Below are 15305 nucleotides of genomic sequence, written 5' to 3'. Positions count from 1 at the left end.
CTCACAGAAGCTCTACAGAAGCTCTCGGACTGTCATTCCCCCCTCCAAAAAAGATCCATCATACCTTGAAAAAACAGACTTACAAACTCACCTGTGCTGACACACTGCAACGGATTCTGGTGTGATACTAGATGACAAGCTCAGCTTCTTCGATCACGTCAACCGTCAGATCTGGCCAGCTTCTTCTTCACATGATCATATGAATTTGCTTTTCCTGACTACAGAATTTGCGTAAATTCTTAAACAAGTTCTGGTTATTTCTAGAATTCTAGACTGCTTGCTGGTCTTCTGTCCGATTCGTGTGTGGAAGGTGACAGTTCAATTTAGATTTTTCTGATCTTCAAAAGGAGTTAAGTGACAAATCCTAGAAACAATTCCTAGTACCAGTCCTATGGAGTGTGTGGTCTTATGCTTCTATAGTTCTCCATTTACATCTTTAGTTCCTACCTGCAGTTAGTTTCCATTTACTGACTGACCATCTTTAGTAATGAATCGTTTAGGCTATGAATCCTTACAGATTCAAAGTAATCATGAATCATTGCACTTTCAGATGAACATTGTATAAGTTGCTCTGTCAAACAACTCAATGTAATTGTATTTAGCCAATGATGTCACGCTGTTACACAGTATAATTCACTCACGTCTGGAATTTATGACTTATTTTTTAGCATCAGATGTAATCAGGACCTAGTTATTACTATACATACATATGTATTACACTGCACTCACTGTGTAAATGGGAATAAAAATATTTGTTATAATTCTTAATTAAATCTTGAACACATGTCTTGTGATGGTGTGTGTGTGTGTGTGCGCGCGCGTTTTGTAGAGCTGCAATGTGTCAGGCCTGACCTGGGTGTCAAACTGAATAATTTTAAATGATAATTTCTAGGATAATGTTTGTGCTGTAATGATATTTTGTCACATCCTGAAAAAGTCTGGGAAAAATGCCAGAGATTCTCTTATGACACACACTCACACACACACACACACACACACACACACACACACACACACACACACAACCCTATTTAACAACACACACTACGCTCCTAACATTCTGTCCGTTTTACTTACCTGGCTCACAATTAACACATCTGTTCTGCATCAATAACTAAGATTAAAATAACACACTTTCCACTCTATACAGTCATTACTCACGCAGTAATAACGTGCATTACACTGTAATAAACCATTATAATCTGTGCTACTAAACTGTAATACATTGTAATAAGCTCTATTATACTGGACTGTGCTGAACGGAACTGAAAGCAACTGTTATACTGTGATGCACTAATTGAATGTGATAAACTTTAATGATTTGAACAAAATATAATAAACAGTAGAAATAAAACACTATACTGTAAGAAACTACAGTAATAAATAAACCACAATACAGTGGAATAAAGTATATTGAACTGTAATTTCTTATAGTCTTATTGACAGTAATAAACTGTAACACTGTAATAAACTGAAATATGAAAAGCTACGTTAAACTGCAATACACTGTAATAAACTTTAATAAATAGCAATAAGCTATATTAAATTGTAATAAACTGTAATAAACAGGAATTAACTGTAATAAGCTGTAATAAACAGGAATAATACATATTAAACTACAATACAATGTAATATACATTATTATAGACATACTATTACATACTGTATTATTATTATATACATACTATTATATACTGTGTGTGTATGTATATATATATATATATATATATATATATATATATATATATATATATATATATGATACACTGTAAGAAACAATAACACAGCCAACATATCGAACACCATAATGAACTCTAATAAACAGTAATAATATATATTAAACTATAATGTGCTGTAATAAATAATAAGATATAGAAAACTGTAATAAACTCTAAAAAAAAAACAAAAAAAAAAAACGGAAAAAGCTATATTAAACTGTAATACACTGTCATAAACAAGAATAAGCCTCAAAAAACTATAATAAGTTGTAATAAACAGGAATAAGCTAGATTATAAAGCAATAAACTATAATAAGCTATATTAAACTATAATACATTCTAAGAAATAGTAGTAAACTATACTAAACTGTAATACAGTGTAATAAACAGTAATACACTATATTAAATGGCAATATACTGTAATAGACAGTAATAAGCTATATTAAACTGCAATAGACAGTAATAAGCAGTGATAAGACTGTAATAAGCAGTAATTTGTGGTATTCAACTATAATAAACAGAATTAAAAGCATTGCCAGTAATATACTCATTAATTATTGAAAGTGTAATATATAAACTACCGCATGCTTAACATTAATCTGCCTTGTCTGTGAATCGGATGTCATGATAACATGTCAAGACATGAGTGGCTTTAAATTGACATTTCTGCTTCAAAGTCAGTTTGCACGTTTGTCACATTTCAAAGATTCCGAAAGTGAATAATTATAATAATTAGTACAATAGGAAATGTTTTTAAAAATGTAAATGTATCTGTAATTAGGAGCAGTTTCGCTATTAAAGAAGAAATACTGTGGCAGTGACCTGATGGCTCTTGAGGTACAGGTCATGATCCTGTCTGGGTGTTTCAGGCTGAATGTGTGAGCACCTGCTGTGTGTGTGTGTGTGTGTGTGTGAGAGAGAGAGAGAGAGAGAGAGAGAGAGCCAGAGAGAGAGAGATGATAAACAGAATCAGTAGGATGGGATAAGCAGGATAAAGAAGGGCTAAAGGTGAGAAAAATACAATAAAAAATCTGACAGTGGGTCAGAAGTGCAAACACATCAAAACTTCGTGTGTGTGCGTGTGTGTGTGTGTGTGTGTGTGTGTGTCACTCTCAGGAGTCCCTGTGGATTTGATATAGAGTTGTACAGAAGGTGTGTATGGACACCAAAATGAAAGTCAGTCTGACTGATGAGGTTCAAAATAACTCTGTGTGTGTGTGTGTGTGTGTGTGTGTATGTGTGTGTACAGATCAGTTCAGACAGACATTGTCACAAACTAGGACATGAAAGTCAACACTGCCCTCAAACTGAGGACACAGCATTGAGCTGCGTCGAAATATAAATATACATATGGATGTGTATGTATGACTTTTTAATATCCAGCACACAAACACACACACAAACATGGAGGAACACTGTGGTGATAATTAAAATAAAGGAGAGCAGAGCAGGCAGTCCTACACAGCCAGAAATGTTCCAATTTCCTTTCAGTGTCCAGATTGCCTCAGGGACCTTTACTTTCTCTCATACCTTTACTTTAACTCATACCACTTTACTTTCATTTCTCGTGCTTTAGAAATGTACTTTCCCATAAGATTTTTACACATGATTCATTTTTTTCATTTGTGATTCATTGATTTCCACACATTTTTTTTACACATTATAAGTTTACTTTTACATATGATTTTTACATTATTATTATTATTATTATTGTTATTATTATTATTATTATTGTTATTATTATTTTATGTTTCTTCTTCACATGTAGTGCATGTGCTCTCATTTAAACATGTGATTGTGGCAGCGGGGGGCCTGGTCGAGTGCCATCTGTGAATTGAGCGAGGAGTCTTGTAATTAAATGACAGAGTGTATACCTGTGAGAGAGAAAGTAGGAGATGGAGGAGGGACTGGCGAAGAAGAGGGTCGAATTGGAGCGTGGACACCGTGAAGAGGTTTAGGAAAATGTAGGCTTAGGAAGACTCCTAGTTTCCGGGAACCAGGAATGAGAGAAGCATGAGAAAGAGAGAGAGAGAGAGAGAGAGAGAGAGAGAGGAGGGACTGCCTGGCCCTGGAAATGCCACCAGATGGTCCTCTGCCAAATGAATCACCTCATCCAATGTCTCTGGTCCCACTCTGCTGTTCCTGCCAGCAATCAAGCCAAACTGTTTCAGCCCTATCTAGTTCATGATGCTGTTGAAGTCATGCCCCTCAGTAAGCAGCCACCTGTAACAGTCATCCTGAAGTTGCTTGTAAACACAAAAGGTCATCCTTCTTCTGTCGCTATTGTCGCTTTTGTTACGTTATTTGGCTGACCCGCTGCCTTTTTCAGATCTCCGTACTCGTATCGGATTTTCCAATGGAAGCAAGGGGGAGTAGTTGAACAACCCACTGAAACTTACATTTACATTTATGCTGTTTGGCAAACGACCTTATCCAGAGCAATTTACATATATTTAATTTATACAACTGAGTAGTTGAGGTTGAGGTTAAGGGCCTTGCTCAAGGGCTCAGCAGTGCTGGGATTTGAACCTTCCAATAAGTCGTCCAGTGTCTGAAACACTGAGCTACCACTGAGCTATCACCCTTCCTTCCTTGTGACTTGGGACCCACAAAGTTAAAGAGTTCTACAAAGGCCCAAGGCCCAGCTGCTTACTGAGGGGTAGGATATCAACAGCATCATGGTCTAGATAGTGCTGAAACAGTTTGGTTCATTTGCTGGCAGGAACCAACAGATGAGGTGATTCATTTGGCAGAGGACCATCGGCTGGCATTTCCAGAGCCAGGCAGTCCCTCCTCTCTCTATCTCTCTCGCGCTCTCTCTCTCTCTCTTTCTCTCTCATTCTCTCTCATGCTTTTCCCATTCCTGGTCCCCAGAAATTAGGAGATTTCCTAAAACCTAGGTTTTCCTAAACCTCCTCACAGTGTCCTGGGGAGTGGACTGATGTGTTTTTGGGTGTGGTTGGGCAGTTACAGTACTGGTAAGGTACGCCTAAGGTACGACTTTGACGTACCTATGTGTCTTTGACCTGCACTGCCACCAAGGCCTTAAAGTGTTGTTCTTACTTGGACCAGGATGGCCTGCTGATGGACATGGTGTAGGTTGGCGAGAGACTTTATAATCTCAGCTAGATTTTGCAAATTCACCCGGGTTTTGGCACCACTCTGACATCTGGTTGATGTGAGGAGAATTGAGGACAAGGGAGGGGGCAGGTGTTAGAGAGAGTGATGCTATGTTTATTTTGAGCTTCTTCTTTAGTTTCTCCTTAGTTTTCAGCTCAGTTGTCTTCTCAACAAAAGTATTTGTAATTTAAATACAAGACTTCCCACACAAAAGCTCAGCAGGATTCTGTCGTATTATGTTGTTCCGCTTGGCGACACTGGCTTTCTCTTCTTCATGTGTAGCAGCTCACCGCAAGGCACGTAGTGTATAAATAGAGCTACGTTAATCACAAACAGGTGTACATTCATTCATTAAACTACCCACTTGTTCTTTAAGACTCCTCCCGCCATTCACAGATGGAGCTCCCTACTGCCTCAGTGATAGTTTTACATGATTAACTGATCTTCACATGCGACCACATATTGTTCACATGATGTCACAGAAAATATTAATATGCACTGAAATGCATATTCATTATTCATTATCACATGAAATATGTGTAATTTTCCCTAAGGCAAGTATGGCCTTTCATGATTTGGATAGATTCCTCACTGATCAGCTCATTTCTCCAGCACTTTCATGAAGGATCAAGTGTCTCAACAGTATGAAAAACAATTCCCACTGTGCACGGCAGTGGAGTTGAGAACCCCTGGCCTGTAACAGAGAGAGAAAAAGAGAACCTGACAGTTAAGGTGAAGTCTGACTACAGGGTGTAAATATGATTTTTTTTTTTTTTTAAGTCAATGTTTATAAACTAAAAGGTGTTCTGAGAGGAAAGGAATTCATGACATGTTAGCTAGATTGCATTATCTTGCATTAACAGGGAAAGGAGCTCATTAAGTTAAACCACCAACTTCCAGTCACGTTTCTTATTGGTTTTTCCTCCATTTCAGCACCAACCACCTATGGAGTTTTACTGTAATGTATTAGGATGAATTTTGTATCGAAAGGTAAAAGCAAACTTTTTTTTTAATGTATAAAAAAGTAAAAGTTTACAATGCGCATGTTAATTTGACTTTTTGACTGTTTACCAGGGTTTGTTCACTGTTGTTTATCTGTCAATTTTCTCACCTCCCGCAGCTCTTTAACACACCAGAGTGTGAATCAGTGTGCTTTGGATGAGAGAAGGTTTTTGTGGTATAACTGTCAGACTATTCTGACATTTCTATAAATACATGTATATGCCACACACACACGCACACACACACACACGCACACACACACACGCACACACACACACACACACACACACTTGTCATTTCTCAGAGCGAGTTTTGAGACATGTTGTCTTTAATAATGCGTTGGCGTTTTGTACAGTAACTGTTTTGTCTCGAGGTGTTCTGAACCACCGCAGTGTGTTTTAAACGTCTTTAAATGCCTCGTCGCTCGACGACACCATCGCTAATTTATTACACCGCTGTTTGTGTTTTTCACACGCCGTTAATTTTACGGTGTTAATTTTAGTTTCAGAGTCGTTTCTGAATGGCCTTCTGTGTTCAAGGACAAACAAACTCTGCTGTGTGTGTGTGTGTGTGCGTGTGTGTGTGTGTGTGTGTGTGTGTGTGTGGGTGGGTGGGTGGGTGTGTGTGTTTATGTCTTAGTGGGGACGAAATGTCCCCACAAGGATAGGAATATCTGACAGTTTTCACCATATAGGCACATTTTTTAATGACAAAAACTGCAGTTTATCCATCCATCCATCTTCTATACCGTTTATCCTTGCAGGTTATTTACAAGAAAACTAAAAAGTATAGCATTAGTTATCTCCATTAATAAAAATGTTAATGTAAGGCCCTTATAAGGACAGTACATACACACACAAACACACACACACACACACACACACACACAGACACACACATATGTAATTACGCATAAAGACAATAATAATGAAGGATCATCAGTGTAAGGTCTGGCTAATGATCACTTTTTGCACTTAACACCAAAACTTTCTTATGCCCTACACTTTATACTTCTAGACTATCTAACGATCTCTCTGTCACACTTAACACTCTCTTTGACTCTACACTTGTCGTGCGCTTTTTGCTCACACTTAACACCGATCACATCTCTCCAACACTTAACACTCGCTTTTACCTCTGAATCAATACTCTTTATTATCTCACAGTTGACACTCTCTTTGACCTCACACTTTCTGTCAAACACTTAACACTCTCTTTTATCTCACACATAGAACCCTCGTATGTCTCTCACTTAACATCTAAAACTCTTTTAGCACATACTGAACACTTTCATCTATCCCAGATCTCTGATTAAACACTCTTTGCCACCCCAGATGTAGCACTTAAAAGTGTTTTATGCCCCACACTTAACATCTCACACTCTCACCTGTCCCACACTTAACATTTCCTCCTACTCCACACTTAACTCTCTTCTGGCCCACACTCTCTTAATGATGTTTCATACTTAACACTTAACACTCTCTTCTGTCCTACTGTGCCATTTTTTGGGAAATTATTGGCATGTATAAACTTTGCGCATGTTTAAACTACGCGATTCAGTCACTCACATTTAAATTCTCCACAGTCTGAGAACAAGTGACATTTAAATATAAAAGCAAGAACATAAATCTGTGCCAGAGGTTCTGCGTATCCCATCATGCACTTCTGTTTGATAAGTGGAACTGGGGAACCCCCTCGAGGCTCCACATTCTCTTTACTTAATGAAAACTAAAAATGATATTTTAATGAAAATGAAAATAGCTGCCGGCTTGTATGGCGCAAACTTCTCTCTCTCTCTCTCTCTCTCTCTCTCTCACTCGCTCTCTCAAATACACACACAGAAGCAGCAGTTAATCACGTAATCACTATAAATCATTTCATTGTTTGTTCATGTTTCATGATTGTGACACCATCTGCAATTGTTTTAAGTTAACTGTATTGTAATCACATGGCTCTGCCCACCTCTTCTGCCTATCTTGGTCTCTGCGCCTCTGTTTTCTTTTGTCTCTCTCACTTGCTTGCTCTTTCTCCTCTGACTGAGTGAGTGATGATCAATGTGACAGGTGAGTCTGATAAATTGAGCTGCAGTATGACTGATATCACAGGCAGTGGACGAACTTTGACGTCTGACCTTCTGAATGTCAGACCATCTCTAATCTGATGCAGAAATAAAAGAGATCTGTCTATCCGGGCAAGTGCGAGGACGAACGCTTCACTCATGCTGAAGAGTGATGAAGTATCTCAGCAAGAAGAGTGAAGAAAGAGTGAGGAGCAAGGAAAGTGAGGAGAATACGAAGAGCAAGGAAGGTCGGATGAGCTAAGAGAGCAAGGATGACAAGTATAGCAAAAAGGGATGAGAAGTGAGAGAAAATCAAAAAGAAGAGCAACAAGGGAATTTTGGACACCAAGGTGTGAAAGAAGTGGAACTAAAGAGAGGAGAAAAGACATATAAGTAATAAGAATGAGAAGTGTGAAAAAGTTTAAGAGTGGAAGGTAGAAGAGCAATACAAATGTGAAGAGTGAGAAAACCTAGAAGATCAAGGACTTTGAGTACAGTGAGTATAGAACAATAAAGAGTAAGAATGCAAAGAGGAAGAAGAGCAAAAAGACCAAGAGGAACGAAGGGTGTGGGAATAGCATGGCTAGTAAAAAAAAAAAAAAAGGGAAAAGAGCCAGAAAAGAAAAGAAAGTAGGAAGACCAAGGAATGGGAAAACACCATGCAAAGAAAGGAGGATGAGAACAGCTTGTGAAAAGTAAGGAGAGCAAGAAGAGTGAGGATACCTAAGAGAACTTTTAGAACAAGAAAGATGGTGAGAAAAATAAGAAGAACATAAAGAGCAAAATGAATGAGGGGAGTGTGAAAAGCAAGGAGAGTAAAAAAAAGCAAGGATTAAAAGAAGGACAGTGAGAGTATGAAGACCAAGGAGTGAGAGAAGAGATGAGAGCAAGGAGAGAAAGGAGATCAAGGAGAGCATTAAGACTGAAGAGAACAAGAACTTCAAGAAGAGCAAGAATGGTAAGAAGTGAAAGATGAGCATAAAGAGAAACAAGATTAGAGCAAGAAGAGTGAGAAGAATGAAGAGACCTGAGAAAAGATAGAAGAGTGAGGACGTGGCCGCTTAGGGCCAGGATGGTAGAACACATACACTTTGCAGACAGAGGTGATACAAATAATGGGCGTTGATTTAAGATTCATGTGTAAAGGTGCAGGTGAGGGGGGTGCTGAGTGTGGGCATGTGGATTGCGGTCTTCCCGGAGTGAGGCGCAGCAAATGGGCTGGAGCAGCCATGAGGCGGAACCTAGGAAGCCTGAAGGAGGTCGTGGGAGCCGACGGGAAACGCTGCACAGCTGGGCGCTTCTCCTGGGCAAATGTAGTCTGCGTCATCTGTGTCTGTAACGAGAGAGACAAATTACTCACTTTGCTCGCAGAGAACGAACTCACCATGCCCTCTCTGCTGTGCCCTTTTATATCTGCTCCTCTTCTCCCAAATGGTGAGGAGAAGCCACACCAATCATCCGCTGCCAATCATCCGCTGTGTGTTTGTGCCACCCTGCCTCACAGCCACGTGCGCTCTTGCTGTCCAAAACAACCAGAGTGCTGAAATGGAGCTGTCCATTCAGCACCCCGCTGGCAGGTGTGCGTGGAGCGTGATGTGCGTTGTGTGTGTGGGCTGCAGGCCCGCCATCACAGAGGAATGCAAAAAGAGCAAGAAAAGAAAGAAGAACTGGGAGAGATAGAAGAGCAAGCAGAGAGAGGAGCATAATGTTCAGAATGAGCAGTATTTAGACTCCTAATCAGAGCTCAGTGTTCAGACTCATAATCCAAGCTGCAGCATTTGGAATACCAATCCAAGTTTTAAAAAAAAAAATCACCTGATCTGATTTGCAGTGTTCAGACTCCTATGATACGGTCTTCAGACTACTGATCTGCAGTATTAATACTCCTATGCTGCACTGGTCAGACTCCTGATCTGATCTACCGTGTTTACACTCCTGATCTACAGTGTTCAGACTCCTGATCTAAAGTGTTCAGACTCCTAATCAGAGCTCAGTGACCAGACTCTTAATGTGAGCTGCAGTGTTGAGACTACTGACCCGAATTAGTGTTCACTCTCTGGATCTGAGGTATTCAACCTCCTCATCTGAACTGCAATGTTCAGAATCCTGATCTGAATTACAGTGTTCAGATTTCTGATATGCAGTGTTCAGACTCCTAAGTGGGAGTATTCAGACTCTGATTTTTCATTGTTCAAATCAGTGTTCAGATTCAGTCCTGATCAGAGTAACAGAGATAGGGGTCCTACTCTGAGTTGCAGTGTTCAAACCCCTATGTTGCACTGCTCAGATTCTTAATCTGAGATGAAATCTTTAGACTGCTCTAATCTGCAGTGTTTAGACAAGTTATCTGAGCTAAGTGTTCAGAAACGTGATTTAGTCTGAAGTATTCAGACTCTTGAACTGAGTTGCAGTGTTCGGGTTCATGATTTGCAGTATTCAGACTCCTGATCTGTTCAGACTTTTAAGATATAATGTTCAGACTTCTGATCGGATCCAAGGTGTTGATTCCTAAGCTACAGTGATCAGACTCCTATCTGACTTGCAATGCATAAGATGCAGTTTTCATACTCCTAAGTGGCAGTGTTCAGACTCCTAAGTGGCAGTGTTCAGACTCCTAAGTGGCAGTGATGAGATTCTTGATCTGCAGTGTTTAAAGTCCTTATCTGAGATGCAGAGTTATGACTCCTAAACTGGGTCATCTGAGTTTTCAGACTCCTGATCTGATTTGCAGTGTTCACATTCCTTATCAGAGCTATGTTCAGAATTCTGCTTTCAATTACTGCTTAGACTCTTAATCGGAGTTGCACTCTTTAGACTGATCTATTCAGCAGTGTTCAGATTCCTAATTGGAGCTCAGTATTCAGACTCCTGATTTGAGTTGCAATGTTCAGACTCTTTATCTCATTTGAGATATCCAGAAGCCTGATTTGATGTATTCAGACTCTTGATCTGAGTTTAGTGTTTATTCTCCAAAGATACAATGTTCAGACTCTTATTCTGAGGTGTTCAGACTACTGATCTTGATCTGAAGTGTTCAAGCTCAAAATACAGTGTTCAGTCTCTTGATCTGAGTTGGAAAGTTTAGACTCCTAATATACAGTGTTCAGACTCCTAATTTGCATTGGTCAGACTCCTGAGCTGCAGTGTTCAGGCTCCATGATATGCATAGTTCAGATTTCTGTTCTAACTTGCAGGATTCAGAATTCTTTTGATGCAGTGTTCAGACTCCTGATCTGAGAGGAATCTTGATCTGCAATGTTCAAACTACTGATCTGCAGTGCTCAGACTCCTGTGTTCCTGTGAGTCTAGGTCAGATATGTCTTTTTTTGTGTGTGGGAGCTGTCTATGGTGCTGATCTGGGAACCGCATCCTTTTGTCTAAAAAATGTCAAGATTAATTTACTGGCTCCTAACTACTGAGGCTAAAGTCATTCAATTACCATCATTTGGGTTTCTTCTTTCAAAATAAAATTAATTTTTAGCAAAGCTGATAATGTGGAATGACAATCTTGCTGGGGGCAGGGGGGTGTTATATTTTTACACAGTTGAATGTGTTTCATTTGGAGAACAGAGGCATCCTACTGTGTAGTGTAAGTTAGAAAGGGGATGATGGAGAGTCCTGCTGTTTCAGCTACAGCCGACAGCTCTCTCTAAACAGGATGTGTGTGTCTGTTTGTCCTTGTTATTTGTGCTATTCTTGCTTTAAGCTTTTTGTTTTGAAATGCTCCACACACGAATCTTGCCTTGCAGTAATACCCCATTTGTGTAGCTGTTGTTAGTAAGTGGATGATGTTTTGTTTTCTTTAATGACAGCTTTTGTACTGATTGTTTGTAAAATTGCTGATGGTTCACTCCATTCCTCTGCTGGCTTTCTTGTTTGATATCAATCCATTTGTACACACACATTTTTTTTCCTTCAGAATTTCTATCCTGTGAATTAAAAAAAAATGTTACTTGACTGGGTTGATAATCAATATTTAGCCACAATTCTAGCTACAGTGTTAGAGAAGGTCATCCAAGACTGAATGTAATAAAAGATCTGATATAAAGTTCAGATTAAACACTACATTTTAATCAGCCAGCAGTAAGGCTGTCTTTGTGTACTTTGAGACAGGTTATGTTCACGTTCAGAAATACCATAAATTTATCTTTATGATCTTTATTATGTTTAAAGTGCGAGTGTGAAGAGTGTGTGCAGGATTCATGGCTGTAACTATCTATATGAGGACACAGAAGGCTGGACGACGATATGTTGACAGCAAAGTGGTTTATATATATATATATATATATATATATATATATATATATATATATATATATATATATAAACCACTCCTTAGCCTGAGGAGTGTATGCCATACAAGCCCCTGTGTATGAGCTGTTACAAGTTTTGTGGTACTTGAGACCGGTCATGGTTTTGAGACTACTCTTCAGACCACAAATAAATGGTCTCGGTCTTGTCATAAACTTGGAAGAATCTTGACTCAGTCTTGTCTTGGTCTCGACCTAACAAGACTCAAAATATTTTTAAACACCACCTGAGACCATAACATAATTTCCATGAACAAATATTAATTTTCCCTTTTCAGTTCAAAATGTAAATGTCAATCTCTATCTAGCTTTTATGTTCTGGATCATGAGCAAATCCTTTATTTTTCCACACTGTGATCTTTCCATCACTTTGGTAGAGGTTAATTTTGGCTCCAGAACTTTTCTGGCTCATTTCTGTATTTTTTTGCGAATTCCAATTAGGCTTTCCAATTCTTACTGCTGATGAATGGTTTGCATCTCATGCTTTGGCCTCTATATTTCTCTTCTTCTTCTTTGAATGGTGGGTTGTGATACCTTAACCCAATGCCCTGTGGAGGTTGTTGGTCACTGACTGTTGTTTTTGGGTTTTTCTTCACAGCTCTCGCAATGTTTCTGTCATCAGCTGTTGTTGTTTTCCTTCACTAATCCATTCAGTGTCTGTTGCTCAGTACACCAGTGGTTTCTTTCTTTTTCAGGACATTCAGAATTGTTGTTTTGGCTATGCCTAATGCTTGTGCAATTGCTCTGATTGATTTTCCCTCTTTGTTAAGTTTGAAATGGCTTGCTTTTCTCCCATAGACAGCTCTTTCTTTTCTCATCTTCATCTTTTGATCTTAAACCCAAATGTCTTCAGTCTACAGCAAAAAAACAAAAACAAATAAACAACAGCCTGAATTGGCCTTGCTGTTCCAATAGTTTCAGAGGGGACTTTATAGCACCTATAAATTTCAAGTATGTTACAAAATGCTTCATCTGTTTATGTTCAAAATAATATTGCAAAAATTCTTGTAATTCACAGCTGTATTTGGTCTCAGAAAGTTGTACAAGCCTAAACAAATTCTAGGTAGCATGTTCTCCTCGTACCTCCAGGGTTAGGGGTTCGATGTCCACCTTCGCCCTGTGTGCACGGAGTTTACATGTTCTCCCCGTGCTTCGGGGGTTTCCTCCCCTAGTCAAAAGACATACGCTGTAGGCTGACTGGCATCTCTAAATTATCTGTAGTGTGTGAATAGATATGTGAATGTGTGTGCGATGGGTTACCACCCCATCCAGGGTGTCCCCCACCTTGTCCATCAAGTACTCTGGGATAGGTCCCAGGCTCCCTGTGACCCTGTGTAGGATAAATGGTACAGAAAATGGATGCATTTATTAGAACAAGCATATTAAAGCAAACGTATAATTTGTGCTTGGGCTCGAATATCTCTGAATTTTAAATAAACAGTGTAGAGGAAAATGGAGAGAATGAAGTTTTTTATGAACACCTAATACCACAGTGACATACAGTCACAGCTGCTGGTATAGGAAATGAATACACACCTTCTGTTTCGACTATTAAACTTTACTATAAAGTGCATTTTTAAATATTGTATGGGTGGCAATGTATCATGCAATATTATTGAGACATCTCAAATGATCTTATAAATTCTGTCAAATCTAATTGTCCGCCTCTCCTCATTGCGCTTAATTGAACCTTGAACCCAGTGCATAGAGTTTCCAGTATATTCTCCTTTAAATCCAGGACAGCTTAACCACGGTGTGTGAAAGCGAGAGAGATCATGAAACAGCTGTGTGTGACTGTAATTAATTCTCTCTTTGAAGTGAATCTGCTCTGTTGATCTAATTTGGTCCTTTTCACTGTTGTGTGTATGTGTGTGTGCACATGCATGTGTGTGTGAGACAAGTAGAAACGCCAGAGGAAACAGTGCAGTGTTCTAGAACTGTACCGTTCGCTGCTCTAAGAATAAAGCTAATTACATCAGCGATGCCCTTTACTGCCTCTATTTTAAGTGTGAAAAAGCGACACATCTCTTCTTTTAGAAATTCTTTTCACTGTAAGTAAATAACTGAGGTTCTCTCTCTCTCTCTCTCTCTCTCTCTCTCTCTCTCTCTCTCTCTCTCTCTATCACTGTACTTTTTAAAACAAATCTGATGCACCAGCTGAATGTTTGCTATGTTTTGTAAGGTTTTTTTTTTCCCTAGAAATATTTGTATAGAAATATTATCGCAAGATTATAAAGATTATAAACATTTAAACAGAATTTTAATCGGGGGGTGATCTACGATTTTCATTCATGAGATTTTAAATGAATCAGGTAGATTCATTAATTATTAATCAGGTTTTCATTTGCACCACAGAAATGTTATTTAAACAGTCTAAATTAAAAACCAACAATGCTTCTCACCCTCCAAATGCTCACTCATATTAGATGTATTATGAAGTTGTTTCAGGGGTTATAAATGTTGGCCCCCATGAGAAAAGTTTGAGTCTTTGAACTTTTCAGTGCCATTTGAGTCCTTACAGGAAACATCACCATATCAGTCATTTTACAGGTTTTTTTTTAACTGGTCATGAGGACTGCTTGCTATAAAAGTTCATGTCAGTTACAGTTTTGAATATACTTAGTTTTTAAACAATCAAAAAACAGGGGAGAAAATAACACCATTTGCTTTTCAAGGATGAATAAAAACACTGTGCTTTTGGTGCCATTCTTATTTATTTTAGTTAAAAAACTGCTCTGATACCAACATCCAATGCCACAAATGACAGCCATCTGGATGTATGTCACAATTAATGATGGCAGTCAAAACAAAGCAAAATGCAGACTGTGCTCTGCGAAAACACCAAGAGAAGGAACTACAGCATCTTCTTTTAATACAAGAAACTTGACCTGTTCATTAAAAATGAGAAGAAGGTGCTGTGAATAGCATGCACACTATGGTAATTGTGTGAGTGGTGCGTGGAGTAATAGAGAGCAATAGAGAGCACTACACTTCTGCTAGCACTGAGCACTAAGACACACTCACTTCATTGGCACATTGCTTGAGGTTCAAGGTGCACTCATTTTTATTGATCACATTTGCCAATATTGTTCTACA

The sequence above is a fragment of the Ictalurus furcatus genome, chromosome 26 (genome assembly GCF_023375685.1).
Source record: "Ictalurus furcatus strain D&B chromosome 26, Billie_1.0, whole genome shotgun sequence".
NCBI classification, from domain to species: Eukaryota; Metazoa; Chordata; class Actinopteri; order Siluriformes; family Ictaluridae; genus Ictalurus; species Ictalurus furcatus.
Note: the sequence above shows the minus strand (reverse complement) of the source record.